Genomic DNA, 24,690 nt, shown 5'->3' on the forward strand with positions numbered 1-24,690 from the left:
ACCGAGCCCAGCCTCCTTTCCAAGGAGTCCTGCGCCTTCGATTGCACTGAAAGGCAATAGCACGGGGAAGCCTAGGAAGGGGCTGAGTCATGTCGGACACACTTCCTCAGCCTGCTCCTTTCAGGGAAGCAACGCTGGGAGCTAGGAAAGCCTTCTCAAGCTCGGAGAGTGCAAGAGAGATGCAGGCCGCGCACCCGGAAATCTCGGTGCTTGGAGCCAATCTCAGCGTCTCCCAGGGGCAAAGCGAACGCCTCTCTGCCAAATCCAGCTTTGCAGACGCAGGCCGCTAGGCTGCCTCTGCATTGGCGAAGGAAGCTCTCTCCTCCCGCTTCCTGCGAAATCTGCTTCTCAGCCTCAGCGAATCTCAGTGGGAACGGTCTTTCCTCTGGGGCCGTTGCTCCTGGGCCTTGGGCTGCCGCAAGGGCACCACCCTCCCAGGGAAAGGCCAAACACACCCCACATGTCTTTGCTCGTCTGGAGAGCTGCAGGCAACCTCAAACTCTCAGGAAGCTTCTCGGCTGAGACGCAGAAGCACTCTGGCTGGGATCTCGCATCCCCTGCCTGGAGGCCCATGGTGCCTGTTTCTCCCTGGGCGTTGCTTCACCAGAGCGGCCAGGCAACCTCTGCCCCATCTACCCTTCTGCTCTTCCCTTCCAGCTGACAGAGTTCTCCCTGCTCTACTCTAGCCCTAGGAAGTTTGGAGACAACCGGGCTCTCCTCCTCTGCAAGGAGTCCCGGGGCCCAGTTGGAGTGGAAAGGCGAAACCACAGGCAAGCCCAGGAAAGTGCTGAGTCATGTCTGACACACTCCCTCAGCCTGCTCCTTCATGGCTAGCTAGGCTGTGAGCTAGGAAAGTCTTTGGAAGCTCAGCAAGTGGCAGCGAGATGCAGGCCACAACCCAGTAATCCCGGTGCTTGGAGCAGGTCTCACAGCCTCCCAGTGCCAAAGCGAGCTCCTCTCTGCCAAATGCAGCTTTGCACACGCAGGCCGCTCTGCTGCCTCTGCATCCACGAAGGAAGCTCTCTAGGCCCGCTTCCTGCGAAATCTGCTTCAGCCTGAGGGAAAAGCCCTTGGAGAGGTCTTGGCTCAGGGGCAGTTGCTCCTGTGCCTGGGGAAGAGGGAAGGGCACACACTCCCAAGGAAAGGCCAGACACACTCCACACGTCTTTGCTCCTCTGGAGGGCGGCATGGAGCCTCCAACTGGGAGGTCGCTTCTCAGCGGAGACGCAGGGGCATTCTGGCTGTGATCCCGCAGCCCCTGCCTGGAGGCCCACGGTGCCTGTTTCTCTCTGGGCGTTGCTTCCACAGTGCGGCCAAGCAACATCTTCACCATGGGCACAACAGCGCTTCCCTTCCGTCTGACAGACGTCTCAGTGCTCTGCTCTAGACCTCTGAAGTGGGGAGACAACCGAGCCCAGCCTCCTTTCCAAGGAGTCCTGCGCCTTCGATTGCACTGAAAGGCAATAGCACGGGGAAGCCTAGGAAGGGGCTGAGTCACGTCGGACACACTTCCTCAGCGTGCTCCTTTCAGGGAAGCAACGCTGGGAGCTAGGAAAGCCTTCTCAAGCTCGGAGAGTGCAAGAGAGATGCAGGCCGCGCACCCGGAAATCTCGGTGCTTGGAGCCAATCTCAGCGTCTCCCAGGGGCAAAGCGAACGCCTCTCTGTCAAATCCAGCTTTGCAGACGCAGGCCGCTAGGCTGCCTCTGCATTGGCGAAGGAAGCTCTCTCCTCCCGCTTCCTGCGAAATCTGCTTCTCAGCCTCAGCGAATCTCAGTGGGAACGGTCTTTCCTCTGGGGCCGTTGCTCCTGGGCCTGGGGCTGCCGCAAGGGCACCACCCTCCCAGGGAAAGGCCAAACACACCCCACATGTCTTTGCTCGTCTGGAGAGCTGCAGGCAACCTCAAACTCTCAGGAAGCTTCTCGGCTGAGACGCAGAAGCACTCTGGCTGGGATCTCGCATCCCCTGCCTGGAGGCCCATGGTGCCTGTTTCTCCCTGGGCGTTGCTTCACCAGAGCGGCCAGGCAACCTCTGCCCCATCTACCCTTCTGCTCTTCCCTTCCAGCTGACAGAGTTCTCCCTGCTCTACTCTAGCCCTAGGAAGTTTGGAGACAACCGGGCTCCTCCTCCTCTGCAAGGAGTCCCGGGGCCCAGTTGGAGTGGAAAGGCGAAACCACAGGCAAGCCCAGGAAAGTGCTGAGTCATGTCTGACACACTCCCTCAGCCTGCTCCTTCATGGCTAGCGAGGCTGTGAGCTAGGAAAGTCTTTGGAAGCTCAGCAAGTGGCAGCGAGATGCAGGCCCCAACCCAGCAATCCCGGTGCTTGGAGCAGGTCTCACAGCCTCCCAGTGCCAAAGCGAGCTCCTCTCTGCCAAATGCAGCTTTGCACACGCAGGCCGCTCTGCTGCCTCTGCATCCACGAAGGAAGCTCTCTAGGCCCGCTTCCTGTGAAATCTGCTTCAGACTGAGGGAAAAGCCCTTGGAGAGGTCTTCGCTCAGGGGCAGTTGCTCCTGTGCCTGGGGAAGAGGGAAGGGCACCACACTCCCAAGGAAAGGCCAGACACACTCCACACGTCTTTGCTCCTCTGGAGGGCGGCATGGAGCCTCCAACTGGGAGGTGGCTTCTCAGCGGAGACGCAGGGGCATTCTGGCTGTGATCCCGCAGCCCCTGCCTGGAGGCCCACGGTGCCTGTTTCTCTCTGGGCGTTGCTTCCACAGTGCGGCCAAGCAACATCTTCACCATGGGCACAACAGCGCTTCCCTTCCGTCTGACAGACGTCTCAGTGCTCTGCTCTAGACCTCTGAAGTGGGGAGACAACCGAGCCCAGCCTCCTTTCCAAGGAGTCCTGCGCCTTCGATTGCACTGAAAGGCAATAGCACGGGGAAGCCTAGGAAGGGGCTGAGTCATGTCGGACACACTTCCTCAGCCTGCTCCTTTCAGGGAAGCAACGCTGGGAGCTAGGAAAGGCTTCTCAAGCTCGGAGAGTGCAAGAGAGATGCAGGCCGCGCACCCGGAAATCTCGGTGCTTGGAGCCAATCTCAGCGTCTCCCAGGGGCAAAGCGAACGCCTCTCTGCCAAATCCAGCTTTGCAGACGCAGGCCGCTAGGCTGCCTCTGCATTGGCGAAGGAAGCTCTCTCCTCCCGCTTCCTGCGAAATCTGCTTCTCAGCCTCAGCGAATCTCACTGGGAACGGTCTTTCCTCTGGGGCCCTTTCTCCTGGGCCTGGGGCTGCCGCAAGGGCACCACCCTCCCAGGGAAAGGCCAAACACACCCCACATGTCTTTGCTCCTCTGGAGAGCTGCAGGCAACCTCAAACTCTCAGGAAGCTTCTCGGCTGAGACGCAGAAGCACTCTGGCTGGGATCTCGCATCCCCTGCCTGGAGGCCCATGGTGCCTGTTTCTCCCTGGGCGTTGCTTCACCAGAGCGGCCAGGCAACCTCTGCCCCATCTACCCTTCTGCTCTTCCCTTCCAGCTGACAGAGTTCTCCCTGCTCTACTCTAGCCCTAGGAAGTTTGGAGACAACCGGGCTCCTCCTCCTCTGCAAGGAGTCCCGGGGCCCAGTTGGAGTGGAAAGGCGAAACCACAGGCAAGACCAGGAAAGTGCTGAGTCATGTCTGACACACTCCCTCAGCCTGCTCCTTCATGGCTAGCCAGGCTGTGAGCTAGGAAAGTCTTTGGAAGCTCAGCAAGTGGCAGCGAGATGCAGGGCCCAACCCAGCAATCCCGGTGCTTGGAGCAGGTCTCACAGCCTCCCAGTGCCAAAGCGAGCTCCTCTCTGCCAAATGCAGCTTTGCACACGCAGGCCGCTCTGCTGCCTCTGCATCCACGAAGGAAGCTCTCTAGGTCCGCTTCCTGCGAAATCTGCTTCAGCCTGAGGGAAAAGCCCTTGGAGAGGTCTTCGCTCAGGGGCAGTTGCTCCTGTGCCTGGGGAAGAGGGAAGGGCACCACACTCCCAAGGAAAGGCCAGACACACTCCACACGTCTTTGCTCCTCTGGAGGGCGGCATGGAGCCTCCAACTGGGAGGTCGCTTCTCAGCGGAGACGCAGGGGCATTCTGGCTGTGATCCCGAAGCCCCTGCCTGGAGGCCCACGGTGCCTGTTTCTCTCTGGGCGTTGCTTCCACAGTGCGGCCAAGAAACATCTTCACCATGGGCACAACAGCGCTTCCCTTCCGTCTGACAGACGTCTCAGTGCTCTGCTCTAGACCTCTGAAGTGGGGAGACAACCGAGCCCAGCCTCCTTTCCAAGGAGTCCTGCGCCTTCGATTGCACTGAAAGGCAATAGCACGGGGAAGCCTAGGAAGGGGCTGAGTCATGTCGGACACACTTCCTCAGCCTGCTCCTTTCAGGGAAGCAACGCTGGGAGCTAGGAAAGCCTTCTCAAGCTCGGAGAGTGCAAGAGAGATGCAGGCCGCGCACCCGGAAATCTCGGTGCTTGGAGCCAATCTCAGCGTCTCCCAGGGGCAATGCGAACGCCTCTCTGCCAAATCCAGCTTTGCAGACGCAGGCCGCTAGGCTGCCTCTGCATTGGCGAAGGAAGCTCTCTCCTCCCGCTTCCTGCGAAATCTGCTTCTCAGCCTCAGCGATTCTCAGTGGGAACGGTCTTTCCTCTGGGGCCGTTGCTCCTGGGCCTGGGGCTGCCGCAAGGGCACCACCTTCCCAGGGAAAGGCGAAACACACCCCACATGTCTTTGCTCCTCTGGAGAGCTGCAGGCAACCTCAAACTCTCAGGAAGCTTCTCGGCTGAGTCGCAGAAGCACTCTGGCTGGGATCTCGCATCCCCTGCCTGGAGGCCCATGGTGCCTGTTTCTCCCTGGGCGTTGCTTCACCAGAGCGGCCAGGCAACCTCTGCCCCATCTACCCTTCTGCTCTTCCCTTCAAGCTGACAGAGTTCTCCCTGCTCTACTCTAGCCCTAGGAAGTTTAGAGACAACCGGGCTCCTCCTCCTCTGCAAGGAGTCCCGGGGCCCAGTTGGAGTGGAAAGGCGAAACCACAGGCAAGCCCAGGAAAGTGCTGAGTCATGTCTGACACACTCCCTCAGCCTGCTCCTTCATGGCTAGCGAGGCTGTGAGCTAGGAAAGTCTTTGGAAGCTCAGCAAGTGGCAGCGAGATGCAGGGCGCAACCCAGCAATCCCGGTGCTTGGAGCAGGTCTCAGAGCCTCCCAGTGCCAAAGCGAGCTCCTCTCTGCCAAATGCAGCTTTGCACACGCAGGCCGCTCTGCTGCCTCTGCATCCACGAAGGAAGCTCTCTAGGCCCGCTTCCTGCGAAATCTGCTTCAGCCTGAGGGAAAAGCCCTTGGAGAGGTCTTCGCTCAGGGGCAGTTTCTCCTGTGCCTGGGGAAGAGGGAAGGGCACCACACTCCCAAGGAAAGGCCAGACACACTCCACACGTCTTTGCTCCTCTGGAGGGCGGCATGGAGCCTCTAACTGGGAGGTCGCTTCTCAGCGGAGACGCAGGGGCATTCTGGCTGTGATTCCGCAGCCCCTGCCTGGAGGCCCACGGTGCCTGTTTCTCTCTGGGCGTTGCTTCCACAGTGCGGCCAAGCAACATCTTCACCATGGGCACAACAGCGCTTCCCTTCCGTCTGACAGACGTCTCAGTGCTCTGCTCTAGACCTCTGAAGTGGGGAGACAACCGAGCCCAGCCTCCTTTCCAAGGAGTCCTGCGCCTTCGATTGCACTGAAAGGCAATAGCACGGGGAAGCCTAGGAAGGGGCTGAGTCATGTCGGACACACTTCCTCAGCCTGCTCCTTTCAGGGAAGCAACGCTGGGAGCTAGGAAAGCCTTCTCAAGCTCGGAGAGTGCAAGAGAGATGCAGGCCGCGCACCCGGAAATCTCGGTGCTTGGAGCCAATCTCAGCGTCTCCCAGGGGCAAAGCGAACGCCTCTCTGCCAAATCCAGCTTTGCAGACGCAGGCCGCTAGGCTGCCTCTGCATTGGCGAAGGAAGCTCTCTCCTCCCGCTTCCTGCGAAATCTGCTTCTCAGCCTCAGCGAATCTCAGTGGGAACGGTCTTTCCTCTGGGGCCGTTGCTCCTGGGCCTGGGGCTGCCGCAAGGGCACCACCCTCCCAGGGAAAGGCCAAACACACCCCACATGTCTTTGCTCCTCTGGAGAGCTGCAGGCAACCTCAAACTCTCAGGAAGCTTCTCGGCTGAGACGCAGAAGCACTCTGGCTGGGATCTCGCATCCCCTGCCTGGAGGCCCATGGTGCCTGTTTCTCCCTGGGCGTTGCTTCACCAGAGCGGCCAGGCAACCTCTGCCCCATCTACCCTTCTGCTCTTCCCTTCCAGCTGACAGAGTTCTCCCTGCTCTACTCTAGCCCTAGGAAGTTTGGAGACAACCGGGCTCCTCCTCCTCTGCAAGGAGTCCCGGGGCCCCGTTGGAGTGGAAAGGCGAAACCACAGGCAAGCCCAGGAAAGTGCTGAGTCATGTCTGACACACTCCCTCAGCCTGCTCCTTCATGGCTAGCCAGGCTGTGAGCTAGGAAAGTCTTTGGAAGCTCAGCAAGTGGCAGCGAGATGCAGGGCCCAACCCAGCAATCCCGGTGCTTGGAGCAGGTCTCACAGCCTCCCAGTGCCAAAGCGAGCTCCTCTCTGCCAAATGCAGCTTTGCACACGCAGGCCGCTCTGCTGCCTCTGCATCCACGAAGGAAGCTCTCTAGGCCCGCTTCCTGCGAAATCTGCTTCAGCCTGAGGGAAAAGCCCTTGGAGAGGTCTTCGCTCAGGGGCAGTTGCTCCTGTGCCTGGGGAAGAGGGAAGGGCACCACACTCCCAAGGAAAGGCCAGACACACTCCACACGTCTTTGCTCCTCTGGAGGGCGGCATGGAGCCTCCAACTGGGAGGTTGCTTCTCAGCGGAGACGCAGGGGCATTCTGGCTGTGATCCCGCAGCCCCTGCCTGGAGGCCCACGGTGCCTGTTTCTCTCTGGGCGTTGCTTCCACAGTGCGGCCAAGCAATATCTTCACCATGGGCACAACAGCGCTTCCCTTCCGTCTGACAGACGTCTCAGTGCTCTGCTCTAGACCTCTGAAGTGGGGAGACAACCGAGCCCAGCCTCCTTTCCAAGGAGTCCTGCGCCTTCGATTGCACTGAAAGGCAATAGCACGGGGAAGCCTAGGAAGGGGCTGAGTCACGTCGGACACACTTCCTCAGCCTGCTCCTTTCAGGGCAGCAACGCTGGGAGCTAGGAAAGCCTTCTCAAGCTCGGAGAGTGCAAGAGAGATGCAGGCCGCGCACCCGGAAATCTCGGTGCTTGGAGCCAATCTCAGCGTCTCCCAGGGGCAAAGCGAACGCCTCTCTGCCAAATCCAGCTTTGCAGACGCAGGCCGCTAGGCTGCCTCTGCATTGGCGAAGGAAGCTCTCTCCTCCCGCTTCCTGCGAAATCTGCTTCTCAGCCTCAGCGAATCTCAGTGGGAACGGTCTTTCCTCTGGGGCCGTTGCTCCTGGGCCTGGGGCTGCCGCAAGGGCACCACCCTCCCAGGGAAAGGCCAAACACACCCCACATGTCTTTGCTCCTCTGGAGAGCTGCAGGCAACCTCAAACTCTCAGGAAGCTTCTCGGCTGAGACGCAGAAGCACTCTGGCTGGGATCTCGCATCCCCTGCCTGGAGGCCCATGGTGCCTGTTTCTCCCTGGGCGTTGCTTCACCAGAGCGGCCAGGCAACCTCTGCCCCATCTACCCTTCTGCTCTTCCCTTCCAGCTGACAGAGTTCTCCCTGCTCTACTCTAGCCCTAGGAAGTTTGGAGACAACCGGGCTCCTCCTCCTCTGCAAGGAGTCCCGGGGCCCAGTTGGAGTGGAAAGGCGAAACCACAGGCAAGCCCAGGAAAGTGCTGAGTCATGTCTGACACACTCCCTCAGCCTGCTCCTTCATGGCTAGCCAGGCTGTGAGCTAGGAAAGTCTTTGGAAGCTCAGCAAGTGGCAGCGAGATGCAGGCCCCAACCCAGCAATCCCAGTGCTTGGAACAGGTCTCACAGCCTCCCAGTGCCAAAGCGAGCTCCTCTCTGCCAAATGCAGCTTTGCACACGCAGGCCGCTCTGCTGCCTCTGCATCCACGAAGGAAGCTCTCTAGGCCCGCTTCCTGCGAAATCTGCTTCAGCCTGAGGGAAAAGCCCTTGGAGAGGTCTTCGCTCAGGGGCAGTTGCTCCTGTGCCTGGGGAAGAGGGAAGGGCACCACACTCCCAAGGAAAGGCCAGACACACTCCACACGTCTTTGCTCCTCTGGAGGGCGGCATGGAGCCTCCAACTGGGAGGTCGCTTCTCAGCGGAGACGCAGGGGCATTCTGGCTGTGATCCCGCAGCCCCTGCCTGGAGGCCCACGGTGCCTGTTTCTCTCTGGGCGTTGCTTCCACAGTGCGGCCAAGCAACATCTTCACCATGGGCACAACAGCGCTTCCCTTCCGTCTGACAGACGTCTCAGTGCTCTGCTCTAGACCTCTGAAGTGGGGAGACAACCGAGCCCAGCCTCCTTTCCAAGGAGTCCTGCGCCTTCGATTGCACTGAAAGGCAATAGCACGGGGAAGCCTAGGAAGGGGCTGAGTCATGTCGGACACACTTCCTCAGCCTGCTCCTTTCAGGGAAGCAACGCTGGGAGCTAGGAAAGGCTTCTCAAGCTCGGAGAGTGCAAGAGAGATGCAGGCCGCGCACCCGGAAATCTCGGTGCTTGGAGCCAATCTCAGCGTCTCCCAGGGGCAAAGCGAACGCCTCTCTGCCAAATCCAGCTTTGCAGACGCAGGCCGCTAGGCTGCCTCTGCATTGGCGAAGGAAGCTCTCTCCTCCCGCTTCCTGCGAAATCTGCTTCTCAGCCTCAGCGAATCTCAGTGGGAAGGGTCTTTCCTCTGGGGCCGTTGCTCCTGGGCCTGGGGCTGCCGCAAGGGCACCACCCTCCCAGGGAATGGCCAAACACACCCCACATGTCCTTGCTCCTCTGGAGAGCTGCAGGCAACCTCAAACTCTCAGGAAGCTTCTCGGCTGAGACGCAGAAGCACTCTGGCTGGGATCTCGCATCCCCTGCCTGGAGGCCCATGGTGCCTGTTTCTCCCTGGGCGTTGCTTCACCAGAGCGGCCAGGCAACCTCTGCCCCATCTACCCTTCTGCTCTTCCCTTCCAGCTGACAGAGTTCTCCCTGCTCTACTCTAGCCCTAGGAAGTTTAGAGACAACCGGGCTCCTCCTCCTCTGCAAGGAGTCCCGGGGCGCAGTTGGAGTGGAAAGGCGAAACCACAGGCAAGCCCAGGAAAGTGCTGAGTCATGTCTGACACACTCCCTAAGCTTGCTCCTTCATGGCTAGCGAGGCTGTGAGCTAGGAAAGTCTTTGGAAGCTCAGCAAGTGGCAGCGAGATGCAGGCCCCAACCCAGCAATCCCGGTGCTTGGAGCAGGTCTCACAGCCTCCCAGTGCCAAAGCGAGCTCCTCTCTGCCAAATGCAGCTTTGCACACGCAGGCCGCTCTGCTGCCTCTGCATCCACGAAGGAAGCTCTCTAGGCCCGCTTCCTGCGAAATCTGCTTCAGCCTGAGGGAAAAGCCCTTGGAGAGGTCTTCGCTCAGGGGCAGTTGCTCCTGTGCCTGGGGAAGAGGGAAGGGCACCACACTCCCAAGGAAAGGCCAGACACACTCCACACGTCTTTGCTCCTCTGGAGGGCGGCATGGAGCCTCCAACTGGGAGGTCGCTTCTCAGCGGAGACGCAGGGGCATTCTGGCTGTGATCCCGCAGCCCCTGCCTGGAGGCCCACGGTGCCTGTTTCTCTCTGGGCGTTGCTTCCACAGTGCGGCCAAGCAACATCTTCACCATGGGCACAACAGCGCTTCCCTTCCGTCTGACAGACGTCTCAGTGCTCTGCTCTAGACCTCTGAAGTGGGGAGACAACCGAGCCCAGCCTCCTTTCCAAGGAGTCCTGCGCCTTCGATTGCACTGAAAGGCAATAGCACGGGGAAGCCTAGGAAGGGGCTGAGTCATGTCGGACACACTTCCTCAGCCTGCTCCTTTCAGGGCAGCAACGCTGGGAGCTAGGAAAGCCTTCTCAAGCTCGGAGAGTGCAAGAGAGATGCAGGCCGCGCACCCGGAAATCTCGGTGCTTGGAGCCAATCTCAGCGTCTCCCAGGGGCAAAGCGAACGCCTCTCTGCCAAATCCAGCTTTGCAGACGCAGGCCGCTAGGCTGCCTCTGCATTGGCGAAGGAAGCTCTCTCCTCCCGCTTCCTGCGAAATCTGCTTCTCAGCCTCAGCGAATCTCAGTGGGAACGGTCTTTCCTCTGGGGCCTTTGCTCCTGGGCCTGGGGCTGCCGCAAGGGCACCACCCTCCCAGGGAAAGGCCAAACACACCCCACATGTCTTTGCTCGTCTGGAGAGCTGCAGGCAACCTCAAACTCTCAGGAAGCTTCTCGGCTGAGACGCAGAAGCACTCTGGCTGGGATCTCGCATCCCCTGCCTGGAGGCCCATGGTGCCTGTTTCTCCCTGGGCGTTGCTTCACCAGAGCGGCCAGGCAACCTCTGCCCCATCTACCCTTCTGCTCTTCCCTTCCAGCTGACAGAGTTCTCCCTGCTCTACTCTAGCCCTAGGAAGTTTGGAGACAACCGGGCTCCTCCTCCTCTGCAAGGAGTCCCGGGGCCCAGTTGGAGTGGAAAGGCGAAACCACAGGCAAGCCCAGGAAAGTGCTGAGTCATGTCTGACACACTCCCTCAGCCTGCTCCTTCATGGCTAGCCAGGCTGTGAGCTAGGAAAGTCTTTGGAAGCTCAGAAAGTGGCAGCGAGATGCAGGCCCCAACCCAGCAATCCCGGGTGCTTGGAGCAGGTCTCACAGCCTCCCAGTGCCAAAGCGAGCTCCTCTCTGCCAAATGCAGCTTTGCACACGCAGGCCGCTCTGCTGCCTCTGCATCCACGAAGGAAGCTCTCTAGGCCCGCTTCCTGCGAAATCTGCTTCAGCCTGAGGGAAAAGCCCTTGGAGAGGTCTTCGCTCAGGGGCAGTTGCTCCTGTGCCTGGGGAAGAGGGAAGGGCACCACACTCCCAAGGAAAGGCCAGACACACTCCACACGTCTTTGCTCCTCTGGAGGGCGGCATGGAGCCTCCAACTGGGAGGTCGCTTCTCAGCGGAGACGCAGGGGCATTCTGGCTGTGATCCCGCAGCCCCTGCCTGGAGGCCCACGGTGCCTGTTTCTCTCTGGGCGTTGCTTCCACAGTGCGGCCAAGCAACATTTTCACCATGGGCACAACAGCGCTTCCCTTCCGCCTGACAGACGTCTCAGTGCTCTGCTCTAGACCTCTGAAGTGGGGAGACAACCGAGCACAGCCTCCTTTCCAAGGAGTCCTGCGCCTTCGATTGCACTGAAAGGCAATAGCACGGGGAAGCCTAGGAAGGGGCTGAGTCATGTCGGACACACTTCCTCAGCCTGCTCCTTTCAGGGAAGCAACGCTGGGAGCTAGGAAAGCCTTCTCAAGCTCGGAGAGTGCAAGAGAGATGCAGGCCGCGCACCCGGAAATCTCGGTGCTTGGAGCCAATCTCAGCGTCTCCCAGGGGCAAAGCGAACGCCTCTCTGCCAAATCCAGCTTTGCAGACGCAGGCCGCTAGGCTGCCTCTGCATTGGCGAAGGAAGCTCTCTCCTCCCGCTTCCTGCGAAATCTGCTTCTCAGCCTCAGCGAATCTCAGTGGGAACGGTCTTTCCTCTGGGGCCGTTGCTCCTGGGCCTGGGGCTGCCGCAAGGGCACCACCCTCCCAGGGAAAGGCCAAACACACCCCACATGTCTTTGCTCGTCTGGAGAGCTGCAGGCAACCTCAAACTCTCAGGAAGCTTCTCGGCTGAGACGCAGAAGCACTCTGGCTGGGATCTCGCATCCCCTGCCTGGAGGCCCATGGTGTCTGTTTCTCCCTGGGCGTTGCTTCACCAGAGCGGCCAGGCAACCTCTGCCCCATCTACCCTTCTGCTCTTCCCTTCCAGCTGACAGAGTTCTCCCTGCTCTACTCTAGCCCTAGGAAGTTTGGAGACAACCGGGCTCCTCCTCCTCTGCAAGGAGTGCCGGGTCCCAGTTGGAGTGGAAAGGCGAAACCACAGGCAAGCCCAGGAAAGTGCTGAGTCATGTCTGACACACTCCCTCAGCCTGCTCCTTCATGGCTAGCCAGGCTGTGAGCTAGGAAAGTCTTTGGAAGCTCAGCAAGTGGCAGCGAGATGCAGGGCCCAACCCAGCAATTCCGGTGCTTGGAGCAGGTCACACAGCCTCCCAGTGCCAAAGCGAGCTCCTCTCTGCCAAATGCAGCTTTGCACACGCAGGCCGCTCTGCTGCCTCTGCATCCACGAAGGAAGCTCTCGAGGCCCGCTTCCTGCGAAATCTGCTTCAGCCTGAGGGAAAAGCCCTTGGAGAGGTCTTCGCTCAGGGGCAGTTGCTCCTGTGCCTGGGGAAGAGGGAAGGGCACCACACTCCCAAGGAAAGGCCAGACACACTCCACACGTCTTTGCTCCTCTGGAGGGCGGCATGGAGCCTCCAACTGGGAGGTCGCTTCTCAGCGGAGACGCAGGGGCATTCTGGCTGTGATTTCGCAACCCCTGCCTGGAGGCCCACGGTGCCTGTTTCTCTCTGGGCGTTGCTTCCACAGTGCGGCCAAGCAACATCTTCACCATGGGCACAACAGCGCTTCCCTTCCGTCTGACAGACGTCTCAGTGCTCTGCTCTAGACCTCTGAAGTGGGGAGACAACCGAGCACAGCCTCCTTTCCAAGGAGTCCTGCGCCTTCGATTGCACTGAAAGGCAATAGCACGGGGAAGCCTAGGAAGGGGCTGAGTCATGTCGGACACACTTCCTCAGCCTGCTCCTTTCAGGGAAGCAACGCTGGGAGCTAGGAAAGCCTTCTCAAGCTCGGAGAGTGCAAGAGAGATGCAGGCCGCGCACCCGGAAATCTCGGTGCTTGGAGCCAATCTCAGCGTCTCCCAGGGGCAAAGCGAACGCCTCTCTGCCAAATCCAGCTTTGCAGACGCAGGCCGCTAGGCTGCCTCTGCATTGGCGAAGGAAGCTCTCTCCTCCCGCTTCCTGCGAAATCTGCTTCTCAGCCTCAGCGAATCTCAGTGGGAACGGTCTTTCCTCTGGGGCCGTTGCTCCTGGGCCTGGGGCTGCCGCAAGGGCACCACCCTCCCAGGGAAAGGCCAAACACACCCCACATGTCTTTGCTCCTCTGGAGAGCTGCAGGCAACCTCAAACTCTCAGGAAGCTTCTCGGCTGAGACGCAGAAGCACTCTGGCTGGGATCTCGCATCCCCTGCCTGGAGGCCCATGGTTCCTGTTTCTCCCTGGGCGTTGCTTCACCAGAGCGGCCAGGCAACCTCTGCCCCATCTACCCTTCTGCTCTTCCCTTCCAGCTGACAGAGTTCTCCCTGCTCTACTCTAGCCCTAGGAAGTTTGGAGACAACCGGGCTCCTCCTCCTCTGCAAGGAGTCCCGGGGCCCAGTTGGAGTGGAAAGGCGAAACCACAGGCAAGCCCAGGAAAGTGCTGAGTCATGTCTGACACACTCCCTCAGCCTGCTCCTTCATGGCTAGCCAGGCTGTGAGCTAGGAAAATCTTTGGAAGCTCAGCAAGTGGCAGCGAGATGCAGGCCCCAACCCAGCAATCCCGGTGCTTGGAGCAGGTCTCACAGCCTCCCAGTGCCAAAGCGAGCTCCTCTCTGCCAAATGCAGCTTTGCACACGCAGCCCGCTCTGCTGCCTCTGCATCCACGAAGGAAGCTCTCTAGGCCCGCTTCCTGCGAAATCTGCTTCAGCCTGAGGGAAAAGCCCTTGGAGAGATCTTCGCTCAGGGGCAGTTGCTCCTGTGCCTGGGGAAGAGGGAAGGGCACCACACTCCCAAGGAAAGGCCACACACACTCCACACGTCTTTGCTCCTCTGGAGGGCGGCATGGAGCCTAAAACTGGGAGGTCGCTTCTCAGCGGAGACGCAGGGGCATTCTGGCTGTGATCCCGCAGCCCCTGCCTGGAGGCCCACGGTGCCTGTTTCTCTCTGGGCGTTGCTTCCACAGTGCGGCCAAGCAACATCTTCACCATGGGCACAACAGCGCTTCCCTTCCGTCTGACAGACGTCTCAGTGCTCTGCTCTAGACCTCTGAAGTGGGGAGACAACCGAGCCCAGCCTCCTTTCCAAGGAGTCCTGCGCCTTCGATTGCACTGAAAGGCAATAGCACGGGGAAGCCTAGGAAGGGGCTGAGTCATGTCGGACACACTTCCTCAGCCTGCTCCTTTCGGGGAAGCAACGCTGGGAGCTAGGAAAGCCTTCTCAAGCTCGGAGAGTGCAAGAGAGATGCAGGCCGCGCACCCAGAAATCTCGGTGCTTGGAGCCAATCTCAGCGTCTCCCAGGGGCAAAGCGAACGCCTCTCTGCCAAATCCAGCTTTGCAGACGCAGGCTGCTAGGCTGCCTCTGCATTGGCGAAGGAAGCTCTCTCCTCCCGCTTCCTGCGAAATCTGCTTCTCAGCCTCAGCGAATCTCAGTGGGAACGGTCTTTCCTCTGGGGCCGTTGCTCCTGGGCCTGGGGCTGCCGCAAGGGCACCACCCTCCCAGGGAAAGGCCAAACACACCCCACATGTCTTTGCTCGTCTGGAGAGCTGCAGGCAACCTCAAACTCTCAGGAAGCTTCTCGGCTGAGACGCAGAAGCACTCTGGCTGGGATCTCGCATCCCCTGCCTGGAGGCCCATGGTGCCTGTTTCTCCCTGGGCGTTGCTTCACCAGAGCGGCCAGGCAACCTCTGCCCCATCTACCCTTCTGCTCTTCCCTTCCAGCTGACAGAGTTCTCCCTGCTCTACTCTAGCCCTAGGAAGTTTGGAGACAACCGGGCTCCTCCTCCTCTGCAAGGAGTCCCGGGGCCCAGTTGGAGTGGAAAGGCGAAACCACAGGCAAGCCCAGGAAAGTGCTGAGTCATGTCTGACACACTCCCTCAGCCTGCTCCTTCATGGCTAGCGAGGCTGTGAGCTAGGAAAGTCTTTGGAAGCTCAGCAAGTGGCAGCGAGATGCAGGCCCCAACCCAGCAATCCCGGTGCTTGGAGCAGGTCTCACAGCCTCCCAGTGCCAAAGCGAGCTCCTCTCTGCCAAATGCAGCTTTGCACACGCAGGCCGCTCTGCTGCCTCTGCATCCACGAAGGAAGCTCTCTAGGCCCGCTTCCTGCGAAATCTGCTTCAGCCTGAGGGAAAAGCCCTTGGAGAGGTCTTCGCTCAGGGGCAGTTGCTCCTGTGCCTGGGGAAGAGGGAAGGGCACCACACTCCCAAGGAAAGGCCAGACACACTCCACATGTCTTTGCTCCTCTGGAGGGCGGCATGGAGCCTCCAACTGGGAGGTCGCTTCTCAGCGGAGACGCAGGGGCATTCTGGCTGTGATCCCGCAGCCCCTGCCTGGAGGCCCACGGTGCCTGTTTCTCTCTGGGCGTTGCTTCCACAGTGCGGCCAAGCAACATTTTCACCATGGGCACAACAGCGCTTCCCTTCCGTCTGACAGACGTCTCAGTGCTCTGCTCTAGACCTCTGAAGTGGGGAGACAACCGAGCCCAGCCTCCTTTCCAAGGAGTCCTGCGCCTTCGATTGCACTGAAAGGCAATAGCACGGGGAAGCCTAGGAAGGGGCTGAGTCATGTCGGACACACTTCCTCAGCCTGCTCCTTTCAGGGAAGCAACGCTGGGAGCTAGGAAAGCCTTCTCAAGCTCGGAGAGTGCAAGAGAGATGCAGGCCGCGCACCCGGAAATCTCGGTGCTTGGAGCCAATCTCAGCGTCTCCCAGGGGCAAAGCGAACGCCTCTCTGCCAAATCCAGCTTTGCAGACGCAGGCCGCTAGGCTGCCTCTGCATTGGCGAAGGAAGCTCTCTCCTCCCGCTTCCTGCGAAATCTGCTTCTCAGCCTCAGCGAATCTCAGTGGGAACGGTCTTTCCTCTGGGGCCGTTGCTCCTGGGCCTGGGGCTGCCGCAAGGGCACCACCCTCCCAGGGAAAGGCCAAACACACCCCACATGTCTTTGCTCCTCTGGAGACCTGCAGGCAACCTCAAACTCTCAGGAAGCTTCTCGGCTGAGACGCAGAAGCACTCTGGCTGGGATCTCGCATCCCCTGCCTGGAGGCCCATGGTGCCTGTTTCTCCCTGGGCGTTGCTTCACCAGAGCGGCCAGGCAACCTCTGCCCCATCTACCCTTCTGCTCTTCCCTTCCAGCTGACAGAGTTCTCCCTGCTCTACTCTAGCCCTAGGAAGTTTGGAGACAACCGGGCTCCTCCTCCTGTGCAAGGAGTGCCGGGTCCCAGTTGGAGTGGAAAGGCGAAACCACAGGCAAGCCCAGGAAAGTGCTGAGTCATGTCTGACACACTCCCTCAGCCTGCTCCTTCATGGCTAGCCAGGCTGTGAGCTAGGAAAGTCTTTGGAAGCTCAGCAAGTGTCAGCGAGATGCAGGGCCCAACCCAGCAATTCCGGTGCCTGGAGCAGGTCACACAGCCTCCCAGTGCCAAAGCGAGCTCCTCTCTGCCAAATGCAGCTTTGCACACGCAGGCCGCTCTGCTGCCTCTGCATCCACGAAGGAAGCTCTCTAGGCCCGCTTCCTGCGAAATCTGCTTCAGCCTGAGGGAAAAGCCCTTGGAGAGGTCTTCGCTCAGGGGCAGTTGCTCCTGTGCCTGGGGAAGAGGGAAGGGCACCACACTCCCAAGGAAAGGCCAGACACACTCCACACGTCTTTGCTCCTCTGGAGGGCGGCATGGAGCCTCCAACTGGGAGGTCGCTTCTCAGCGGAGACGCAGGGGCATTCTGGCTGTGATTTCGCAGCCCCTGCCTGGAGGCCCACGGTGCCTGTTTCTCTCTGGGCGTTGCTTCCACAGTGCGGCCAAGCAACATCTTCACCATGGGCACAACAGCGCTTCCCTTCCGTCTGACAGACGTCTCAGTGCTCTGCTCTAGACCTCTGAAGTGGGGAGACAACCGAGCCCAGCCTCCTTTCCAAGGAGTCCTGCGCCTTCGATTGCACTGAAAGGCAATAGCACGGGGAAGCCTAGGAAGGGGCTGAGTCATGTCGGACACACTTCCTCAGCCTGCTCCTTTCAGGGAAGCAACGCTGGGAACTAGGAAAGGCTTCTCAAGCTCGGAGAGTGCAAGAGAGATGCAGGCCGCGCACCCGGAAATCTCGGTGCTTGGAGCCAATCTCAGCGTCTCCCAGGGGCAAAGCGAACGCCTCTCTGCCAAATCCAGCTTTGCAGACGCAGGCCGCTAGGCTGCCTCTGCATTGGCGAAGGAAGCTCTCTCCTCCCGCTTCCTGCGAAATCTGCTTCTCAGCCTCAGCGAATCTCAGTGGGAACGGTCTTTCCTCTGGGGCCGTTGCTCCTGGGCCTGGGGCTGCCGCAAGGGCACCACCCTCCCAGGGAAAGGCCAAACACACCCCACATGTCTTTGCTCGTCTGGAGAGCTGCAGGCAACCTCAAACTCTCAGGAAGCTTCTCGGCTGAGACGCAGAAGCACTCTGGCTGGGATCTCGCATCCCCTGCCTGGAGGCCCATGGTGCCTGTTTCTCCCTGGGCGTTGCTTCACCAGAGCGGCCAGGCAACATCTGCCCCATCTACCCTTCTGCTCTTCCCTTCCAGCTGACAGAGTTCTCCCTGCTCTACTCTAGCCCTAGGAAGTTTGGAGACAACCGGGCTCCTCCTCCTCTGCAAGGAGTCCCGGGGCCCAGTTGGAGTGGAAAGGCGAAACCACAGGCAAGCCCAGGAAAGTGCTGAGTCATGTCTGACACACTCCCTCAGCCTGCTCCTTCATGGCTAGCCAGGCTGTGAGCTAGGAAAGTCTTTGGAAGCTCAGCAAGTGGCAGCGAGATGCAGGCCCCAACCCAGCAATCCCGGTGCTTGGAGCAGGTCTCACAGCCTCCCAGTGCCAAAGCGAGCTCCTCTCTGCCAAATGCAGCTTTGCACACGCAGGCCGCTCTGCTGCCTCTGCATCCACGAAGGAAGCTCTCTAGGCCCGCTTCCTGCGAAATCTGCTTCAGCCTGAGGTAAAAGCCCTTGGAGAGGTCTTCGCTCAGGGGCAGTTGCTCCTGTGCCTGGGGAAGAGGGAAGGGCACCACACTCCCAAGGAAAGGCCAGACACACTCCACACGTCTTTGCTCCTCTGGAGGGCGGCATGGAGCCTCCAACTGGGAGGTCGCTTCTCAGCGGAGACGCAGGGGCATTCTGGCTGTGATTTCGCAGCCCCTGCCTGGAGGCCCACGGTGCCTGTTTCTCTCTGGGCGTTGCTTCCACAGTGCGGCCAAGCAACATCTTCACCATGGGCACAACAGCGCTTCCCTTCCGTCTGACAGACGTCTCAGTGCTCTGCTCTAGACCTCTGAAGTGGGGAGACAACCGAGCCCAGCCTCCTTTCCAAGGAGTCCTGCGCCTTCGATTGCACTGAAAGGCAATAGCACGGGGAAGCCTAGGAAGGGGCTGAGTCATGTCGGACACACTTCCTCAGCCTGCTCCTTTCAGGGAAGCAACGCTGGGAACTAGGAAAGGCTTCTCAAGCTCGGAGAGTGCAAGAGAGATGCAGGCCGCGCACCCGGAAATCTCGGTGCTTGGAGCCAATCTCAGCGTCTCCCAGGGGCAAAGCGAACGCCTCTCTGCCAAATCCAGCTTTGCAGACGCAGGCCGCTAGGCTGCCTCTGCATTGGCGAAGGAAGCTCTCTCCTCCCGCTTCCTGCGAAATCTGCTTCTCAGCCTCAGCGAATCTCAGTGGGAACGGTCTTTCCTCTGGGGCCGTTGCTCCTGGGCCTGGGGCTGCCGCAAGGGCACCACCCTCCCAGGGAAAGGCCAAACACACCCCACATGTCTTTGCTCGTCTGGAGAGCTGCAGGCAACCTCAAACTCTCAGGAAGCTTCTCGGCTGAGACGCAGAAGCACTCTGGCTGGGATCTCGCATCCCCTGCCTGGAGGCCCATGGTGCCTGTTTCTCCCTGGGCGTTGCTTCACCAGAGCGGCCAGGCAACCTCTGCCCCATCTACCCTTCTGCTCTTCCCTTCCAGCTGACAGAGTTCTCCCTGCTCTACTCTAGCCCTAGGAAGTTTGGAGACAACCGGGCTCCTCCTCCTCTGCAAGGAGTCCCGGGGCCCAGTTGGAGTGGAAAGGCGAAACCACAGGCAAGCCCAGGAAAGTGCTGAGTCATGTCTGACACACTCCCTCAGCCTGCTCCTTCATGGCTAGCCAGGCTGTGAGCTAGGAAAGTCTTTGGAAGCTCAGCAAGTGGCAGCGAGATGCAGGCCCCAACCCAGCAATCCCGGTGCTTGGAGCAGGTCTCACAGCCTCCCAGTGCCAAAGCGAGCTCCTCTCTGCCAAATGCAGCTTTGCACACGCAGGCCGCTCTGCTGCCTCTGCATCCACGAAGGAAGCTCTCGAGGCCCGCTTCCTGCGAAATCTGCTTCAGCCTGAGGGAAAAGCCCTTGGAGAGGTCTTCGCTCAGGGGCAGTTGCTCCTGTGCCTGGGGAAGAGGGAAGGGCACCACACTCCCAAGGAAAGGCCAGACACACTCCACACGTCTTTGCTCCTCTGGAGGGCGGCATGGAGCCTCCAACTGGGAGGTCGCTTCTCAGCGGAGACGCAGGGGCATTCTGGCTGTGATCCCGCAGCCCCTGCCTGGAGGCCCACGGTGCCTGTTTCTCTCTGGGCGTTGCTTCCACAGTGCGGCCAAGCAACATCTTCACCATGGGCACAACAGCGCTTCCCTTCCGTCTGACAGACGTCTCAGTGCTCTGCTCTAGACCTCTGAAGTGGGGAGACAACCGAGCCCAGCCTCCTTTCCAAGGAGTCCTGCGCCTTCGATTGCACTGAAAGGCAATAGCACGGGGAAGCCTAGGAAGGGGCTGAGTCATGTCGGACACACTTCCTCAGCCTGCTCCTTTCGGGGAAGCAACGCTGGGAGCTAGGAAAGCCTTCTCAAGCTCGGAGAGTGCAAGAGAGATGCAGGCCGCGCACCCGGAAATCTCGGTGCTTGGAGCCAATCTCAGCGTCTCCCAGGGGCAAAGCGAACGCCTCTCTGCCAAATCCAGCTTTGCAGACGCAGGCCGCTAGGCTGCCTCTGCATTGGCGAAGGAAGCTCTCTCCTCCCGCTTCCTGCGAAATCTGCTTCTCAGCCTCAGCGAATCTCAGTGGGAACGGTCTTTCCTCTGGGGCCGTTGCTCCTGGGCCTGGGGCTGCCGCAAGGGCACCACCCTCCCAGGGAAAGGCCAAACACACCCCACATGTCTTTGCTCCTCTGGAGAGCTGCAGGCAACCTCAAACTCTCAGGAAGCTTCTCGGCTGAGACGCAGAAGCACTCTGGCTGGGATCTCGCATCCCCTGCCTGGAGGCCCATGGTGCCTGTTTCTCCCTGGGCGTTGCTTCACCAGAGCGGCCAGGCAACCTCTGCCCCATCTACCCTTCTGCTCTTCCCTTCCAGCTGACAGAGTTCTCCCTGCTCTACTCTAGCCCTAGGAAGTTTGGAGACAACCGGGCTCCTCCTCCTCTGCAAGGAGTCCCGGGGCCCAGTTGGAGTGGAAAGGCGAAACCACAGGCAAGCCCAGGAAAGTGCTGAGTCATGTCTGACACACTCCCTCAGCCTGCTCCTTCATGGCTAGCGAGGCTGTGAGCTAGGAAAGTCTTTGGAAGCTCAGCAAGTGGCAGCGAGATGCAGGCCCCAACCCAGCAATCCCGGTGCTTGGAGCAGGTCTCACAGCCTCCCAGTGCCAAAGCGAGCTCCTCTCTGCCAAATGCAGCTTTGCACACGCAGGCCGCTCTGCTGCCTCTGCATCCACGAAGGAAGCTCTCTAGGCCCGCTTCCTGCGAAATCTGCTTCAGCCTGAGGGAAAAGCCCTTGGAGAGGTCTTTGCTCAGGGGCAGTTGCTCCTGTGCCTGGGGAAGAGGGAAGGGCACCACACTCCCAAGGAAAGGCCAGACACACTCCACACGTCTTTGCTCCTCTGGAGGGCGGCATGGAGCCTGCAACTGGGAGGTCCCTTCTCAGCGGAGACGCAGGGGCATTCTGGCTGTGATCCCGCAGCCCCTGCCTGGAGGCCCACGGTGCCTGTTTCTCTCTGGGCGTTGCTTCCACAGTGCGGCCAAGCAACATCTTCACCATGGGCACAACAGCGCTTCCCTTCCATCTGACAGACGTCTCAGTGCTCTGCTCTAGACCTCTGAAGTGGGGAGACAACCGAGCCCAGCCTCCTTTCCAAGGAGTCCTGCGCCTTCGATTGCACTGAAAGGCAATAGCACGGGGAAGCCTAGGAAGGGGCTGAGTCATGTCGGACACACTTCCTCAGCCTGCTCCTTTCAGGGAAGCAACGCTGGGAGCTAGGAAAGCCTTCTCAAGCTCGGAGAGTGCAAGAGAGATGCAGGCCGCGCACCCGGAAATCTCGGTGCTTGGAGCCAATCTCAGCGTCTCCCAGGGGCAAAGCGAACGCCTCTCTGCCAAATCCAGCTTTGCAGAGGCAGGCCGCTAGGCTGCCTCTGCATTGGCGAAGGAAGCTCTCTCCTCCCACTTCCTGCGAAATCTGCTTCTCAGCCTCAGCGAATCTCAGTGGGAACGGTCTTTCCTCTGGGGCCGTTGCTCCTGGGCCTGGGGCTGCCGCAAGGGCACCACCCTCCCAGGGAAAGGCCAAACACACCCCACATGTCTTTGCTCCTCTGGAGAGCTGCAGGCAACCTCAAACTCTCAGGAAGCTTCTCGGCTGAGACGCAGAAGCACTCTGGCTGGGATCTCGCATCCCCTGCCTGGAGGCCCATGGTGCCTGTTTCTCCCTGGGCGTTGCTTCACCAGAGCGGCCAGGCAACCTCTGCCCCATCTACCCTTCTGCTCTTCCCTTCCAGCTGACAGAGTTCTCCCTGCTCTACTCTAGCCCTAGGAAGTTTGGAGACAACCGGGCTCCTCCTCCTCTGCAAGAAGTCCCGGGGCCCAGTTGGAGTGGAAAGGCGAAACCACAGGCAAGCCCAGGAAAGTGCTGAGTCATGTCTGACACACTCCCTCAGCCTGCTCCTTCATGGCTAGCCAGGCTGTGAGCTAGGAAAGTCTTTGGAAGCTCAGCAAGTGGCAGCGAGATGCAGGCCCCAACCCAGCAATCCCGGTGCTTGGAGCAGGTCTCACAGCCTCCCAGTGCCAAAGCGAGCTCCTCTCTGCCAAATGCAGCTTTGCACACGCAGGCCGCTCTGCTGCCTCTGCATCCACGAAGGAAGCTCTCTAGGCCCGCTTCCTGCGAAATCTGCTTCAGCCTGAGGGAAAAGCCCTTGGAGAGGTCTTCGCTCAGGGGCAGTTGCTCCTGTGCCTGGGGAAGAGGGAAGGGCACCACACTCCCAAGGAAAGGCCAGACACACTCCACACGTCTTTGCTCCTCTGGAGGGCGGCATGGAGCCTCCAACTGGGAGGTCGCTTCTCAGCGGAGACGCAGGGGCATTCTGGCTGTGATCCCGCAGCCCCTGCCTGGAGGCCCACGGTGCCTGTTTCTCTCTGGGCGTTGCTTCCACAGTGCGGCCAAGCAACATCTTCACCATGGGCACAACAGCGCTTCCCTTCCGTCTGACAGACGTCTCAGTGCTCTGCTCTAGACCTCTGAAGTGGGGAGACAACCGAGCCCAGCCTCCTTTCCAAGGAGTCCTGCGCCTTCGATTGCACTGAAAGGCAATAGCAAGGGGAAGCCTAGGAAGGGGCTGAGTCATGTCGGACACACTTCCTCAGCCTGCTCCTTTCAGGGAAGCAACGCTGGGAGCTAGGAAAGGCTTCTCAAGCTCGGAGAGTGCAAGAGAGATGCAGGCCGCGCACCCGGAAATCTCGGTGCTTGGAGCCATTCTCAGCGTCTCCCTAGGGCAAAGCGAACGCCTCTCTGCCAAATCCAGCTTTGCAGACGCAGGCCGCTAGGCTGCCTCTGCATTGGCGAAGGAAGCTCTCTCCTCCCGCTTCCTGCGAAATCTGCTTCTCAGCCTCAGCGAATCTCAGTGGGAACGGTCTTTCCTCTGGGGCCGTTGCTCCTGGGCTTGGGGCTGCCGCAAGGGCACCACCCTCCCAGGGAAAGGCCAAACACACCCCACATGTCTTTGCTCCTCTGGAGAGCTGCAGGCAACCTCAAACTCTCAGGAAGCTTCTCGGCTGAGACGCAGAAGCACTTTGGCTGGGATCTCGCATCCACTGCCTGGAGGCCCATGGTTCCTGTTTCTCCCTGGGCGTTGCTTCACCAGAGCGGCCAGGCAACCTCTGCCCCATCTACCCTTCTGCTCTTCCCTTCCAGCTGACAGAGTTCTCCCTGCTCTACTCTAGCCCTAGGAAGTTTGGAGACAACCGGGCTCCTCCTCCTCTGCAAGGAGTCCCGGGGCCCAGTTGGAGTGGAAAGGCGAAACCACAGGCAAGCCCAGGAAAGTGCTGAGTCATGTCTGACACACTCCCTCAGCCTGCTCCTTCATGGCTAGCCAGGCTGTGAGCTAGGAAAATCTTTTCAATCTCAGCAAGTGGCAGCGAGATGCAGGCCCCAACCCAGCAATCCCGGTGCTTGGAGCAGGTCTCACAGCCTCCCAGTGCCAAAGCGAGCTCCTCTCTGCCAAATGCAGCTTTGCACACGCAGGCCGCTCTGCTGCCTCTGCATCCACGAAGGAAGCTCTCTAGGCCCGCTTCCTGCGAAATCTGCTTCAGCCTGAGGGAAAGCCCTTGGAGAGGTCTTGGCTCAGGGGCAGTTGTTCCTGTGCCTGGGGAAGAGGGAAGGGCACCACACTCCCAAGGAAAGGACAGACACACTCCACACGTCTTTGCTCCTCTGGAGGGCGGCATGGAGCCTCCAACTGGGAGGTCCCTTCTCAGCGGAGACGCAGGGGCATTCTGGCTGTGATCCCGCAGCCCCTGCCTGGAGGCCCACGGTGCCTGTTTCTCTCTGGGCGTTGCTTCCACAGAGCGGCCAAGCAACATCTTCACCATGGGCACAACAGCGCTTCCCTTCCGCCTGACAGACGTCTCAGTGCTCTGCTCTAGACCTCTGAAGTGGGGAGACAACCGAGCCCAGCCTCCTTTCCAAGGAGTCCTGCGCCTTCCATTGCACTGAAAGGCAATAGCACGGGGAAGCCTAGGAAGGGGCTGAGTCATGTCGGACACACTTCCTCAGCCTGCTCCTTTCAGGGAAGCAACGCTGGGAGCTAGGAAAGCCTTCTCCAGCTCGGAGAGTGCAAGAGAGATGCAGGCCGCGCACCCGGAAATCTCGGTGCTTGGAGCCAATCTCAGCGTCTCCCAGGGGCAAAGCGACGCCTCTCTGCCAAATCCAGCTTTGCAGACGCAGGCCGCTAGGCTGCCTCTGCATTGGCGAAGGAAGCTCTCTCCTCCCGCTTCCTGCGAAATCTGCTTCTCAGCCTGAGCGAATCTCAGTGGGAACGGTCTTTCCTCTGGGGCCGTTGCTCCTGTGCCTGGGGCTGCCGCAAGGGCACCACCCTCCCAGGGAAAGGCCAAACACACCCCACATGTCTTTGCTCCTCTGGAGAGCTGCAGGCAACCTCAAACTCTCAGGAAGCTTCTCGGCTGAGACGCAGAAGCACTCTGGCTGGGGTCTCGCATCCCCTGAATGGAGGCCCATGGTGCCTGTTTCTCCCTGGGCGTTGCTTCACCAGAGCGGCCAGGCAACATCTGCCCCATCTACCCTTCTGCTCTTCCCTTCCAGCTGACAGAGTTCTCCCTGCTCTACTCTAGCCCTAGGAAGTTTGGAGACAACCGGGCTCCTCCTCCTGTGCAAGGAGTCCCGGG

The sequence above is a fragment of the Moschus berezovskii genome, chromosome 8 (assembly GCF_049115385.1).
Source record: "Moschus berezovskii isolate FMDL1 chromosome 8, NW_MosBer_1.0, whole genome shotgun sequence".
NCBI lineage: Eukaryota > Metazoa > Chordata > Mammalia > Artiodactyla > Moschidae > Moschus > Moschus berezovskii.